The 17,151-nt window shown below is 41.0% G+C and overlaps 1 long non-coding RNA gene across 2 annotated transcripts; it reads right to left on the reverse strand.

Annotated features, from left to right (window-relative positions):
- Positions 1–2,917: 2,917 nt before the first annotated feature.
- On the reverse strand, positions 2,918–16,416 carry LOC104211931 (uncharacterized). 2 transcript variants are annotated; one of them, XR_707260.2, is made up of 4 exons: positions 15,842–16,416; positions 11,370–11,435; positions 9,314–10,838; positions 2,918–3,249 (listed from the first exon to the last, which is right to left on the reverse strand). It is a non-coding gene; the product is annotated as an uncharacterized lncRNA (long non-coding RNA). The 2 variants fall into 2 exon arrangements; XR_707259.2 differs by having other exon boundaries at positions 2,918–3,288.
- Between the last annotated feature and the right edge of the window lie 735 nt (positions 16,417–17,151).

A 17,151-nucleotide genomic window follows, 5' to 3' on the forward strand; every position in this document is an offset into this window, starting at 1 on the left:
TGATTGGGCTGGAAACCTGATCCAGGGGGATTTCGGTAGACTCGTGGGGGTAGATAAGCATTTTGTGGAGCTGGGTACTGGGAGAGTGATGTACGACTTTGGGAGTTTTGTGGAGAGAAGTGGCATTGGGGAGGATCATATGGTGCATAAGGATATCCACGGGGACGATGTCGAGGCTGGAAGTGTTGATCGGGAAAGCCCATTGGATCATTTTTTCTATTTCTCTTTCTTCCACCCAAGCTTACTGGGATGTTCTGAATGTTTTTCGAACAACTCATGATTTTGCCTGACTTGATTCCCTCTTCTACTAGCTCCCCCATTTTTAACACATCATTGAAAGGCTTCCCCAGGGCCGGGATCAAATGACTGAAGTAGGTGGTCCCCTGGGCTTGTAGGAAAAGCTCAACCATTTCTTCTTCACCAATCGGGGTATTGACTCGAGCAGCCTGCTCCCACCATCTGAGCCCAAACTCCCTAAAGTTTTCCTCTGGCTTCTGTTCCATTTTAGATAGGGAGGAGCAGTCTAGGGTAACACCTGATCTGTATTGAAAGCATCGAACAAAATCTTGATCCATATCACCCAATGTAGGCCACTTACCAACGTCTTGACGATTATGCCATTCCAAAGCTACCATAGTCAGGCTCTCACTAAAATACGCCATCATCAAATTATTTTTCTCGCCAACACTTCCCATTTCACTGCAATAATCCCTCAAATGGGCTACAAAATTTCCACGCCCATCATACAAGTTAAACTTTGGCACTTTAAACCCCGCAGGCAGACGAACGTCGGGGGACAAAGACAATTCTTTGTAAGACATGTTACCCTGGTCACCCATTTGCTTGTTCTTTAAGGACTGTGCTATGCCTTTTAACCTCCTGAGTGCCCCATCTGTCCCTTTTCTTCCTGTGAACCTTTCATTTTCAACATGAGGATCATCCCTTGGGCCCTGTTTGTATGAGTAGGGAACTTTGCGGGCAACCTCTGAGGGGTAATATTGGGCATCATGACCTTGGAGATAAGCGGGTGGATCTGGAGAGTATGGAGGATCATCTGACATTGTGTCCGGAGTTTGGGTGAGGGCAGCATCTAGGAAGCTAGGTGGTGGCGGGGTGGTGCCTTCCCAATCATCCACGCCTGATACATGTCAGCCATGTGTTGTTTTAACATATTTACCTCTTCAACTAACCCATTGTCCCGTTCAACCAACTGCTTTCGAGCGCCGGTATCAACCAACTCAGTTATGTTGTTGTCTGCATTGCCTTTTGACTTTATGTTGCAGAGAAGAGTTACCACTTTAAAACCACAAACCAACCACCCTTTTGCTATGAATATAACAAAATGAAGCCATCATGTTAGCGTTAGGGCATTTAACATAAGATAATCTCACTTTATGTGCAATGCACCTAGCCACAGTTATTGGTTCTAAAATGACTTCGAGGGTACAACGGTCAGTTGGCATCATCCCGATTTGTTCATTTCAACCTCTGTCTTTTTTATTTTTTTATTATTATTTTTTTGTTTTTCTAGCACTTGTTGGCTTGCCCATTTTCCTTCATTTCTCTTTTTTTAATCATCACTCTTTCTTTCTCTCATATCTCACATCCCACAATTTCACCTCTTTTTTTCTTTTCTTTTATCTTTTCTTTTTCTTTTTTTCTTTTAATAAAAAATGATTCAATCGAACCCTATGTAGGTTGCCTACGTATCATGACGCCGCATGAATCAGATCTTTGCGTAGTTCGGGAATATCGGGAATAAAGGAACAAATCGTTTTTTTTTTTTTTGAATTTTCTAGACTTAATGTTCTATAACCTATTCTAAACTCAAGTTTAATGTTCATATATATTTTTTCATGACAAATACTCTGTGGAAAATTATTAAAGAAAACCCTAGAAGAGAAAAAAAAATATTTTTTGATTCGTTTCTTTTTTTAAGGAGGAAATCTAAACAATAAACCACAAAAACATATTTTGAATTTTTCATTTGATATCTTGACGCGATATTTCGAAACGAGCAATGAAAAAGATAAAACAAAATGCTTTTGGATTTCAATTTTGATTACCTAAAAAGAAATTCTAATGATAAAGTATTTTTTTATATGTACAATATCCTAAAGTTCTAATGAAAATAAAAGATTTTTTTTCATTTTTCACTAATTTCCCAAAGAAACACCTTAAAAGAAAATCTTTTTGGATTTTGGAATTAACACCTTAAAGAAAGATTTGAAAGAAGTACTAAAAGAAAATTCTTTTTTTTTTTGGAATTTTGGTCCTAATATACTAAAGGAAACATAAAAACAATTCATTTTAAGTCCTAGATATTAATTGCCTAAAGGAAAAACAACCTCAACATTTTTTTCATTTCTAGAATTAGTATCCTAAAGAAAATTTATAACGAAATATAAAATGCAACATCTCTTTTTTTGGATTTTTGAGTTACAATATGTTTTCCAAATATAAGGTAGAAAATACAATAACAAAAGGCTTGACATTACTGTACAAAACTAGAAAGTAAAAGACGACATAAAATGAAGAATAGACTCAAAACTTAAAAGTAAAACAAATCTCCACAAACAACTCCGGACTGAGCGATCCTGACTGGATGGTCACGGGGTATCTGTCATATTCAAACTTCGGTAAATAAATCCACACCTATATGAGAAAACTTAAATCAACACTATGTGAGACAATAACACTCCCTACTGGACACATGGAAGACATGGTTGAGGCTATTTTTGCAAATTGGCTTATTTGGCCAAAAGGTGGATAAAAGTGCAAAATTTGGCTAGAAGTGCAAAATTTGGCTATGACCCTGCAAAGCCAAGAACCTAAGATTTACTAGGAAGACTGGACCTGTCACGACCCCAACCCCGGTGATGATGGCGCCCAACACACTGCTAGGCAAGCTCGACCATTCAACAACATTATCCCAAATTCTTATTCAGATTATAGATAAATATCACAGAGAATTTACTAAGTTATCACTCTGAAGTGTATAATTAATAATAAAACCTGCGGAAATTCAACTAAAATACCACACCATAGCCCAATTGAATCCGGTGTCACGAATATGAGCCTCTAATACAGAATATCCACCTATTACAAGTCTGTCTAGGAAAAATGCGGAATAAAAGATAGAGATAGAGGGGAGAGATCAAGGCTGCGACCGCCATGCAACTACCTCAATACTCTCGGATACTGCTGTCAGCTAAACAAATCCCCACTCAGCTTGTGGTGTACCTGGATCTGCACGCAAGGTGCAGGGAGTAATGTGAGTACTCCGACCTAGTGAGTAATAAACATAAATAAAGGCTGAGAATAAGAAATCGTGGAAAAATACAAAGTAAACTATAACTGGCAGTTTAGAACAATAAATAGTGAAGCAACAAGTCAATTAAATCAGAGTACCAAATACTGAGACAGGTATAACAGATAAAAACAAATGCATGAGTGCAATGCAACGCATATGATGGTACACTCTATGCATGAGTGCAATGCAATGCATATGATGGTACTTTCTAGTACCCACTGCGGCGTGCAGCCCGAGCCATCCATTTTTTTTATCGTCGAAGACGCTCACTGGGGGTGTGTACAGACTCCGGAGGGGCTCCTACAGCCCGAACGCAATAACAAGTCATCTCGTGGCATCAATCAAGTCCTGGCCAGTCATTGTTACCTGACCAATTTATATCACACGGTGCCATTGTTACCACTGTTTCAAGTCACATCATATAGTGTCATTGTTACCACTGTTTCAAATCACTACTGCGGTGCGTAGCCCGATCCATGCTCAGTCCAGAAATCATAATAAGCCCCTTGGGAATTTGTAAAACAGTAGTTCTCAGCCCGAAATATCATTTAGAAATATCATTTAAGTTTTCAAATCTTAGAAAGATGGCTGAGTTTGCAAAACAGTATTTAAAACCTTGGACTGAGATCAAATGATATGCATGTATGCGAAAACAGTGATGTCAATCCCTGAAGGATTCAAATAATTGGCAAGAAGCCCAAATGTAACAATTAAATCCAAGTAAGGATGATTTTCAATTTAGTTCAAGTAGAAAACACGGTAAAAACATCTCTCGGGACGGACTAAGTCACAATCCTCAATGGTGCTCTACCCCACGCCCGTTATCCGGCAGGCAAGTCACCTCAATATAGCGTTACGATGTGAAATTCCGGGGTTTCAAACCCTCAGGACATCAATTACTCACCTCAAACCGGCCAAAGCTCTAGCTCACTATACCCTTGCCTCTCAAATTAGCCTCCTCGTGCGACGAATCTGCTCAAAATCACAACGAATATGTCTCATTATGCTAAAGGGACAATACCCAATCGAAAACACTCGAAAATATCAAAATTAACGAATTTGGCGAAACCCGAGCCCCGGTCCCACATCTCAAAACTTATAAATTTTTGTACCAAAATGTTCTTCGTCCTCTCACGAGTCCGTACATATAAAGAACACAAAAATCGGAGCTCGTTTGACCCTTCAAATTGACCCTAGAAAATCTTAAAAGCACAAGCCCTAAAACCCCACTTTTCTACTGATTTTCATGTTCTAATTCACATATAATCTTGTATTTAACTTGAAAATAAGTAGAACAACTCATCTTTGATGCTTGCTAAAATCCCCCTTGAAATTCTCTCCAAAATCATCCAAGCCAACTGAAAGAAAAGAAAGAAATAAGCCAAATCCGTGTTTAAAGAATTAGTCTGTGCTTCGTCGAGTTGTACCTTGCACTTATGCTATACAAGTTGTACATCCTATTAAAATTTTCCCTTGTCGGACACCTTCTGTTTAAACACCCATAACATCTTGTCTAAATATCCAAATTACAAACGGTTTGAATATTTAGAAATAGACTCGAAGATCTTTAATTTGATAGATTGTACACCATATAACTTTTTATATATCCCGATATATGAGCTTCTAAAGTCGGTTCCATGAAATCAGAAAATTCTGGAGAAACTACTCCACCAGTCATCTTCAATCGATCATAACTTTCTCTACATATGTCACAATTACGATTTCCTTAGCTTTCTGGAAACTAGACGTGAAGGGCTACAACTTTCATTTTTGAATCATCTCAAATTTCCTTGTAGATCAAAAGATATAGGCTCCCGAAGTACACTCCACGACTGCAAATTTGTTGTCCAAAGACAGCTTAGCAACAGAAATTGCAGCAGCTTTTTCTTTTCTTTTTGGGTCCGAATTCCATTCCGTTAACCTTCCGAAATCCACCCGAGGCCCTCGGGACCTCAACTAAAAGCACCAACATGTCTTAAAACATTATCCAAACTTGCTCCAATCGTCAAAACACCTCAACTAACGCCAAAATCATCAAATTATATCGAATTCAAGCCTAAGTTCTTTTAAAACTTCTAAAACACACATTCGATCAAAAACCCGACCAAACGATGTCTGAATGACCTGAAATTTTGCACACATATCCCAAATGACACAATGAAGCTACAGCAACTCTCGGAATTTCATTCCGACACCCGGATCAAAATCTCACCTATCAACCGGAATTCGCCAAAATACTAACTTCGCCAATTCAAGCCTAATTCAACACCGGACCTCCAAAATTACTTCCGGTCCTGCTCCTAAGTCACAAATCACCTCCCGGAACTAACCGAACCGTCGGAATTCAAATCCGAGCCCTCTAACACATAAGTCAATGTTCGGTTGACTTTTCCAACTTAAACCTCCTTAAAAGAGACTAAGTGTCTCATTTCCTATCAAAACCAATCCGATTTAACTCTAACACACCGAATACCGATAACGAAACATGAAGAAGCATAAAAATGGGGGAAACGGGGCGGTAACTCACGTGATGACGAGCCGGGTCGTCACATCCTCCCCAACTAAAACAAACGCTCGTCTTCGAGCGGGTAAAGAAACATACCTGGAGACTCGAACAGGTGAGGATATCTGCTTTGCATCTCCCGCTCGGTCTCCCAGGTAGCTTCCTCCACAGGATGACCTCTCCACTGCACTTTTACAGAAGATATATCCTTTGACCTCAATTTCCGAACCTGACGACCCAAAATAGCCACTAGCTCCACATCAAAGGTCAAATCACCATCCAACTGAACCGTGCTGAAATCCAAAACATGGGACGGGTCCCCAACATACTTCCGGAGCATAGAAACATGAAATACCGGATGCACACTCGACAAGCTGGGTGGCAAAGCAAGCATATAGGCCACCTCCCCAATCCTCCTAAGTACCTCAAAAGGTCCAATGAATCGTGGACTCAACTTTCCTTTCTTTCCAAATCTCATAACACCCTTCATGGGCGAAACCTTCAGCAAGACCTTCTCACCAACCATGTAGGACACATCTCAAACTTTTCGGTCCGCATAACTCTTCTGACGCGACTGCGCTGTACGAAGCCTTTCCTGAATCACCTTCACCTTCTCTAAGGCATCTTGAACCAAATCTGTCCCCAATAGCCTAGCCTCGCCGGGCTCGAACCAACCAACTGGAGATCTACACTGCCTCCCATACAAAGCCTCATATGGTGTCATCTGAATGTTGGACTGATAGCTGTTATTGTAGGAAAACTCTGCAAGCGGTAGAAACTCATCCCAAGAACCTCCGAAATCAATCACACAGACACGCAACATATCCTCCAATATCTAAATAGTACGCTCAGACTGTTCGTCCGTCTGAGGATGAAATGATGTGCTCAACTGCACCTCGGTACCCAACTCTCGCTGAAAAGTCCTCCAAAACTGGGAAGTAAACTGAGTACCTCTATCTGAGATAATGGAAACTGGAACACCGTGCAATCGCACAATCTCTCGGATAAATATCCCTGCTAACCGCTCCGAAGAATAAGTAGTACATACCGAAATGAAGTGTGCGGTCTTGGTCAGCCGATCCACAATCACCCAAATAGAATCAAATTTCTTCAAAGTCCAAGGAAGTCCACTCACAAAATCCATGGTAACTCTCTCCCACTTCCATTCTGGGATAATCATCCGCTGAAGCAAACCACCCGGTCTCTGATGCTCATATTTCACCTGCTGACAGTTGAGACACCGAGCTACATAACCTACAATATCTTTCTTCATTATTCTCCACCAATAGTGTTGTCCTAAGTCCTGATACATCTTCGCGGCACCCGGATGAATAGAATACCGCGAGTTGTGGGCCTCCTCTAGAATTAACTCTCTAAGCCCATATACATTGGGCACACAGATACAGCCCTGCATCCTCAATACGCCATCATCATCTATAGTCACATCTCTGGCATCATCATGCTGAACTCTGTCCTTAAGGACAAGCAAATGCGGATTATCATACTGGCGTTCTCTGATGCGATCATATAAGGAAGACCGAGAAACCACACAAGCCAACACCCGACTGGGCTCAAAAATGTCCAGTCTCACAAACTGATTAGCCAAGGTTTGAACATCAACTGCAAAGGGCCTCTCCCTAACTGGAATGTACGCCAAACTCCCCATACTGACTGCCTTTCGGCTCAAGGCATCTGCCACTATATTGGCCTTTCCCAGATGATACAAAATAGTGATGTCATAATCTTTTAACAACTCTAGCCACCTCCGCTGCCTCAAATTAAGGTCTTTCTGCTTACACAAATGTTGAGGAGTGCAATGATCAGTGAATACCTCGCAAGATACGCCATATAAATAGTGCCTCCAAATTTTCAAGGCATGAACTATAGCAACCAACTCTAAGTCATGAACAGGGTAGTTCTTCTCATAGGGCTTTAGCTGACGAGAAGCATAAGCAATAACTCTACCCTCATGCATCAACACACAGCCAATCCCAACTCTCGAAGCATCACAATATACACCATATGAACCTGTAGCTGATGGTAAAACCAATACTGGAGCTGTGGTCAAAACTGTCTTGAGCTTCTTAAAGCTCTCCTCACACTCGTCTGACCATACAAATGGAGCACCTTTCTGAGTCAACTTGGTCAAGGGCGACGCAACGGATGAAAACCCTGAACAAACCTACGATAATAGCATGCTAATCCGAGAAAACTACGGATCTCTATGGCTGAGGACGGTCTAGACCAACTCTGTACTGCTTCTATCTTCTTTGGATCGACCTGAATACCCTCACTGGACACTATGTGTCCCAAGAATGCCACAGAACTTAGCCAAAATTCACACTTGGAGAATTTAGCATAAAGCTTCTCCTCCCTCAATCTCTGCAACACTACACGCAAATGTTTGGCGTGCTCCTCCTGGCTACGCGAGTACACCAGAATGTCATCAATAAATACAATAACAAAAGAATCCAGATAAGGCCGAAATACACTGTTCATCAAATGCATGAACGCTGCTGGGGCATTGGTCAGCCCGAAAGACATGACTAGAAACTCATAGTGACCATATTTAGTCCTAAAAGTTGTCTTAAGAATATCCGAGTCCCTGATTTTTAACTGGTGATAGCCCAAACGGAGATCAATTTTTAAAAACACCCTCGCTCCCTGAAGCTGATCAAATAAGTCATCAATGCGAGGTAAAGGATACTTGTTCTTCACTGTTACCTTATTTAACTGCCTGTAGTCAATGCACATTCTCATTGTGCCATCTTTCTTCTTCACAAACAGAACTGGCGCACCCCACGGTGACACACTAGGCCGAATGAACCCCTTGTCTAGGAGCTCCTAAAGCTGCTCCTTCAATTCTTTCAACTCTGCTGGTGCCATACGATATGGCGGAATAGAAATGGGCTGGGTGCCCGGCACCAAGTCAATGCCAAAATCGGTATCCCTATCCGACGGCATGCCCGGTAGGTCTGTAGGAAATACATCAGGAAAATCCTTCACAACTGGGACAGAATCAATACTAGGAGTCTCAGCTCCAACATCTCGCACAAAAGCTAGATACGATAGGCAACCCTTCCCAACCATACACTGGGCTTTCAAGAGGGAAATTACTCTGCTAGGAACATAATCAGTCATACCATGCCACTCGATCCTCGGAACACCCGGAATAGCCAAAGTAACTGTCTTAGCATGACAGTCTAGAATAGAATGACACGGAGATAGCCAATCTATGCCCAGAATAACATCAAAATCTACCATGCTCAACAATAATAAATCAACTCGGGTCTCCAGACCCCCAATAGTCACAATACAAGACCGATACACATGGTCTACAATAATGGTATCGCCCACCGGGGTAGATACGTGCACGGGTAAAGCAAGACACCCTCGAGTCGTACCCAAATGATGAGCAAAATATGAGGACACATAAGAATAGGTGGATCCGGGATCAAATAAGATAGAGGCATCTGTGTGGCAGACTGAGATAATACCTGTGATAACAGCATCTGACGCAATAGCATCTGTCCTGCCTGGAATAGCATAGAAACGAGCCTGGCCACCGCCTGATCATCCTTCCCCTTTGGGGCGACCTCTAGCTACCTGGCATCCACCCCTAGCTGGCTGGGCGGGTGCTGAAGAAACTGGAGCAGAAGATGAAGGTTGGACCCTCTGTTGAAACTAACCACCACGAAGTCGAGGACACTGCCTCTTTATATGACCAAACTCTCCGCACTCATAGCAACTACCAGGTACTGGAGAAGGGAACTGGAGGGAACCCCTTGCACCTGAATGACCAGCCGATGCACTCGGCATAGATGAACCCTAAACTGAAGGGGCATAGGATGAGCTCTGAGTTGGGAGAGCGTTAAGTAAAGACTGGCCCTACTGAAATCCCAGATGACCACGGTCTGAAGATGTCCTACTATACTCTGGACGGGCCGGCTGAGGAGGTCTGAAGGAATGACCTCTACCACGCTGGAACTGGACCCTAGACGGAGCACTACTGAAATTGCCTGAACCTCTAGGCCTCTTGGCCTCCCTCTTCTCTCTCTCTCTCTCTGCGGCGAACTGTCTCAATATCACGAGCGATGTCAACCACCTCCTCGAACGAAGCACCTAATACTCTCTCTCTAGTCATAAAAATGTGGAGAGAGTAGTTAAGACCATCTATGAATCTCCGGATCCTCTCACGATCTGTCGGAATCATCCAAGTAGCATGACGAGCCAACTGTGAAAATCTCATCTCGTATTGGGTCACAGACATATCTCCCTGAGTCAACCACTCAAACTGCCTACGCAGCTCCTCTCTGCTGGACTGAGGTACATACTTCTCCAGAAATAGAGTGGAGAACTGCTGCCAAGTAAGGGGCGCTGCACCAAAAGGTTTATGCCTCTCAAAATCTTCCCACCAGGTAAATGCAGCTCCCTGGAACTGAAATGTAGTAAAAGTACACCACTCGACTCCAAAATCCCTGCGGTGCGAAGCATATACTAACACTTGTCAAGAAAACCCTAGGAATCCTCGCCCTCTACACCGCTGAATATCGGAGGCTGGAGCCTACCAAATCTCTCGAGACGACGCTGCTCATCCTCTGGCATAGCTGGGACCACAAAGTTCTGAACTGGTGCAACCGGCTGAGCTGTAACAACTTCCGGTGTCTGCAATCCCTGTATAACCTGCTCAGTTGTGCGATTAACAGGAGTCTGTGTGCCTTCCCTGACCTGTGAAGTAGTTGCGGCTGTAGTGGCTGAGACCGCCTGAGCTAGGCCAGTACAAACTGTCAAAATCTGAGCCAAGGTCTCCTGAAGACCCGAAATCACGATAGGCATAGCTGGTGCTCGAACTGGTACAGCTGCTGGAGCCTGATTTGGAACTGGGGAAGCTGGTGGATTAACAGGTGCTACCCGCGCTACTCTACCTCTGCCACGCCCACGACCGCGTCCACGGCTTCTGGTGGCATCAGTGGGTGGCGCTGGTGGTCGTCCACCTCGTCCAGTAGCATGAGTCCTCGCCATCTGCGAGAGAATAGAATGATAGAAAATATTTTTAATGTTCGGATCAACAAAGTCGCACGACAAGAATTTCAAGAATATGAAGTTTTCCTAAAGGTTCTGCAGTCTCTCGAGGATAAATACAGACGTCTCTGTACCGATCCGCGAGACTCTACTAAACCGGCTCATAACTCGCGAGACCAATTAACCTAGGCTCGGATACCAACTTGTCACGACCCCAACCCCGGTCATGATGGCGCCCAACACACTACTAGGCAAGCCAGACCATTTAACAACATTATCCCAAATTCTTATTCAGATTATAGTTAAATATCACAGAGAATTTACTAAGTTATCACTCTCAAGTGTATAATTAATAATAAAACCTGCGGAAATTCAACTAAAATACCAAACCATAGCCCAATAGAATCCGGTGTCACGAATATGAGCCTCTAATACAGAATATCCACCTATTACAAGTCTATCTAGGAAAAATGCGGAATAAAAGATAGAGATAGAGGGGAGAGATCAAGGCTGTTAACGCCATGCAGCTACCTCAATACTCCCGGATACTGCTGCTCAGCTAAACAAATCCTCACTCAGCCTGTAGTGTACCTGGATCTGCATGCAAGGTGCAGGGAGTAATGTGAGTACTCCGACCCAGTGAGTAATAAACATAAATAAAGGTTGAGAATAAGAAATCGTGGAAAAATACAAAGTAAACTATAACTGACAGTATAGAACAACAAATAGTGAAACAACAAGTCAATTAAATCAGAGTACCAAATACTGAGACAGGCATAACAGATAAAAACAAATGAATGAGTGCAATGCAATGCATATGATGGTACTCTCTAGTACCCACTACGGCGTGCAGGCCGAACCATCCATTTTATTTATCATCGACGGCGCTCACTAGGGGTGTGTACAGACTCCGGAAGGGCTCCTACAGCCCGAGCGCAATAACAAGCCCTCTCGTGGCATCAATCAAGTCTTGGTCATTCATTGTTACCTGACCTATTTATATCACACAGTGCCATTGTTACCACTATTTCAAGTCACAACATACAGTGTCATTGTTACCACTGTTTCAAATCACTGCTGCGTCGCGCAGCCTAATCCATGCTCAGTCCAGAAATCATAATAAGCCTCTTGGGCATTTGTAAAACAGTAGTTCTCAGCCCGAAATATCATTTAGAAATATCATTTAAGTTTTCAAATCTAAGAAAGACGGCTGAGTTTGCAAAACAGTATTTAAAACCATGGACTGAGATCAAATGAAATGGATGTATGCGAAAACAGTGATGTCAATCCCTGAAGGATTCAAATAATTGGCAAAAAGCCCAAATGTAACAATTAAATCCAAGTAAGGATGATTTTCAATTTAGTTCAAGTAGAAAACACGGTAAAAACATCTCTCGGGACGGACTAAGTCACAATCCCCAATGGTGCTCTACCCCACGTCCGTTATCTGGTGTGCAAGTCACCTCAATATAGCATTACAATGTGAAATTCTGGGGTTTCAAACCCTCAGGACATCATTTACATCAATTACTCACCTCAAACCGGTAGAAGCTCTAGCTCGATATACCCTTGCCTCTCAAATTAGCCTCCTCGTGCGACGAATTTGCTCAAAATCACAACGAATATGTCGCATTATGCTAAAGGGACAATACCCAATCGAAAACACTCGAAAAATATCAAAATTAACGAATTTGGCAAAACTCGAGCCCCGGGCCCACGTCTCAAAACTCAAAACTTTTTATACCAAAATGTTCTTCGTCCTCTCACGAGTCCGTACATATAAAGAACACAAAAATCGGAGCTCGTTTGACCCTTCAAATCAACCCTAGAAAATTTCAAAAGCACAAGCCCTAAAACCCCACTTTTCTACTGATTTTCATGTTCTAATTCACATATAATCTTGTATTTAACTTGGAAATAAATAGAACAACTCACCTTTGATGCTTGATAAAATCCCCCTTGAAATTCTCTCCAAAATCATCCAAGCCACATGAAAGAAATGAAAGAAATAAGTCAAATCCGTGTTTAAAGAATCTGTCTGTGCTTCCTCGAGTTGTACTTTCCACTTGTCCTATACAAGTTGTACATCGTATTAAAATTTTTCCTTATCGGACACCTTCTGTTTAAACACCCATAATGTCTTGTATAAATATCCAAATTACAAACGGTTTGAAGATTTAGAAACTAGACTCGAAGATCTTTAATTTGGTAGGTTGTACACCATATAAATCTTTATATATCCCGAGATATGAGTTTCTAAAGTCGGTTCCATGAAATCAGAAAATTCTGGAGAAACTGCTCCTCCAGTCATCTTCAATCGATCATCACTTTCTCTACAGATGTCCAAATTACGATTTCCTTAGCTTTCTGAAAACTAGACGCAAAGAGCTACAACTTTCATATTTTAATCATCTCAAAATTCCTTGTAGATCAAAAGATATAGGCCTCTAAAGTACGCTCCACGACTACACATTTGCTGTCCAAAGACAGCTTAGCAGCAGAAATTGCAGCAGCTTTTTCTTTTCTTTTTGGGTCCGAATTCCATTCCGTTAACCTTCCGAAATCCACCCGAGGCCCTCGAGACATCAACTAAAAGCACCAACATGTCTTAAAACATTATCCAAACTTGCTCCAATCGTTAAAACACTTCAACTAATACCAAAATCATCAAATTATATCGAATTCAAGCCTAAGTTCTTTTAAAACTTCTAAAACACACATTCGATCAAAACCCCGACCAAACGATGTCTGAATGACCTGAAATTTTGCACACATATCCCAAATGACACAATGAAGCTACAGCAACTCTCGGAATTTCATTCCGACACCCGGATCAAAATCTCACCTATCAACCGGAATTCGCCAAAATACTAACTTCGCCAATTCAAGCCTAATTCAACACCGGACCTCCAAAATTACTTCCGGTCCTGCTCCTAAGTCACAAATCACCTCCCGGAACTAACCGAACCGTCGAAATTCACATCCGAGCCCTGATAAAAAGTGCAAAATCTTTTTGAAGTTTCCATGCTCTTTTTCTTATTAAAATATAACAAAAATATAATTGGGCCCTACTCGCTTCATCCTCACACTTCAGCCTCTCTTTTTTTTCTTTTTTTTCATTCGCCCTCAATTATCATTGGTCCGCCAAATGACCCTTTTACCCTTGAAGAAATGCAACATGTAGCACATAGGATGCATCAAGATGGTCTGTTATTTTGGGTACACTTGTCCTAGACGGACCCAACCCCTGTGTTGAGTCCCCGAAGTCAAATGCACAAGATGCAAACAAACGTGCCTACTAGGGATTTGGCATGAGGCTGAGTTATTCTTAGGTCAAAAAACCTGGGTATGTGTGCTAGATTGTGTACCCGAGCGGACAACTCGAGCCGAGGAGGGGGCTACGTACCGGAAACCAAAAGGTCATCCGGCTTAGTAACTTGTCCGAGCCTCTTTCTTATTTCAAGGTATGACACTAACAGAATAGGGAGTCTCGACAAGCGAGCACATCCCCGAAGATGAGAAGAGAAGGGTTTCGTAGCAGTTTATATACAGTTCAGATAATATCAAAGCGGTAAAAGCAACATTTAGCACATTAGATCCAAACATGTAATAAAATCAGATAATGGATAAAACCAAATACAACAATTCATCTAAGCTCGAATTCTGAACCCTGAACCAGAGATTCTAGGTTCGATCCCCAACAGAGTCTCCAGAGCTGTCACACCTCCTTTTTACCTACACTCCCGAGAATGAGTGTATAGAGGAGTTTTTTCCAACTTAAAGTGACAATCGAAACGAGATTATTTATTAAAAGATTCAAAGTCGCCACTTGAGATAATTTACAGTGTCCCAAGTCACCGGTTCAAATCCCGAGTCGAGGAAAAGGTTGACTCTGTATTATAGTTCGTGAACCAGAAATCTGGGAAAGGAGTTTTGTTAATCCGGGAGAAGGTGTTAGGCATTCCCGGATTCCGTGGTTCTAGCACGGTTGCTCAATTGTTATAATTGGCCTATTATCTGATTTTTAATACATGTTTTAGCCTATGGTTCAATTTTAACTTTATAACCGCTTTTATCTAAATATTTTTAGGAAGATTCAACGTCAACTAAAACACATCTTCGACCACGTCACATAAATGCACCCGCGGGTCCCTGACACATCTATTTAGCGTTGTTGAGATTTGGATTTGGGTCACATAAATGCGCACCCGAATTTAGGAAGGTAATATTATTAAAATAGCGCGCCTAAAATAACTACGCGTTTTTAACTTTGGGAGGGCCATGAAAAATTCAACTAACGGCACACCTCGATTTTTTAAAGAGCTAAAATTAATTAAGTGAGGGCCATGAGTTTTGAGATTTTATTTGACATGGCACGCCTCAAATTATTTCAAAGAGTTTTATTATTCGAAGTTGTTATAATCGGGTCATATGAAATGCACCCTCGAGTTTTGGAATTAGGCCTCGTAACTATATCACGGGAACCGTACCCATAGTCACAATGGTTTATTAATCGCGCCTCAAGCAAGCTACGATATTAAATTATTTCTTCTAAACTAATTTGGGATAATTAACAAGTGACCTACACTGTCTACATTTTTGCTTTAAGTTGTAAGCACTATGTGAAGTATTACTGACAACATATTTAGCCAAAAATAATATATAATTACTAACATAGAGATTTAAACAAATTTGTAGAGCTCTGTTGTTCATTTCTAGCCGGAAAAGCTTCGCATATGGTATGCCAATTCTTACTTTCACCTTTGACGTCCGACATCATACACACATTTTACTTTTGTGAATCACAATGTTCTGGTTAAGATTTTAAAACCAACAAGATAACAAAGACTAATTATTCCAATAATGAACAGAAAAGAAAATATGCTCAAACAATCCATATGTATAAACCATAAATCGTACTCAACTAACCATCACAATGAAAATCACATCCATATATTAATCTTCGACATATCCGAATTTGAGCAAAGTTTACGGGACAATACCTTTAAGAAAGATAGAAGAAACGGAATACAGTGGACGTTGAATGATATGGAACTCAGCAAAGCAAAGAGAAAATCCACAAATATAGCAGGTACAACAACAACACAGTAACAAACCAAGGGAAGAAAAATCCGAAAAACAGCTTCGAGCCAAGTTCTACAACTTCATCGAGCTCGAAGATCTCTCTTTTTTCTTTATCTCTGTTTTTCTTTATTTTGTGTTTTTTGGAGTCCTTTTAGAAGTCTCAAATCTGGGTTCGATTCCGGATTTGGAGCTGTTTTTGGGTGTTATTTTTCGCTGGAATTTTGGTCAGTTTCATGGCCATTTGGGGTTGGTTTGATGATTTTGAGATGGGGGCGTTTGTGTGGTCGTTACTGGGTGTTGAAGCGAAGAGTATGAAGTCCGTTTTTGTGTTCAATCGAGAGAGATCGGGAGGAAGATTGAAGAACAACGCTTTTTTCTTTTTGGTTCGAGAGTCTCTCTCTTTTTTGGTCTCTATCTGATTGTGCCCTCTTCGCTGGTTCTTCTTTTGTGAAGATAAAGGAATGCGCCATTTTTGTTCTCAATCTGAAGGGGAAGCTCTACCCTAGATTTTAGGAACGTGGGGTTTTAAAGAGAGGGTTTGGGCCAATCCGGATCGGGTCATGGGTGTTTTGGGCTGGGGAATTAATTTGTGTAGAGACAAAATATTGGGCCAAATTTGGGTGTATTGGAGTTGGCCCAGTTCCGCAAAAAAAAAGGAGATTCTTCTTCAATTTTCTTTTCTTTTCTAAATTCCTTTTCTTTTCCCTTGTTTTTCCTTTTTTTAATTAAAAACCTAATAATTAAAAAAATCCTAAATTACCTAAAAATGTGAGATTAAAGTAATTAACTAATTATAAAAATTTTAAACATTACTTAATTCTAAATTAAAAGAGGAAAATCAATAAACTAAAATTAACAGACAAAACATGTAAAAATGAGCTATTTTTGTAATTTTCAAATTTTATCAAGTAAATAATTACTGATTAATTCTAAGAATTTAAAATCAAATCCTAAATGCAGATGCATAATATTTTTGGTATTTTTTCATGATTAAAATAAAAATTAAATGTGCACAAAATGCAAACAATTAATAAAAATCCTATAAAATGGAAAATAATTAAAAAAAATCTATTTTCTTGGGATTTTATAGGAGTATTTCGTATAGGGCAAAAGTCACGTGCTTACAGTTATGACCCAAATTCCATTAAAGGTCATGATGGTGTCAGGCATCATTGTCAGGCAAGCCAACACTAAATAATCAATTTAGTTCTCGTTTTAGTATTTTAGA

The sequence above is a fragment of the Nicotiana sylvestris genome, chromosome 2 (assembly GCF_000393655.2).
Source record: "Nicotiana sylvestris chromosome 2, ASM39365v2, whole genome shotgun sequence".
Taxonomy (NCBI): Eukaryota; Viridiplantae; Streptophyta; class Magnoliopsida; order Solanales; family Solanaceae; genus Nicotiana; species Nicotiana sylvestris.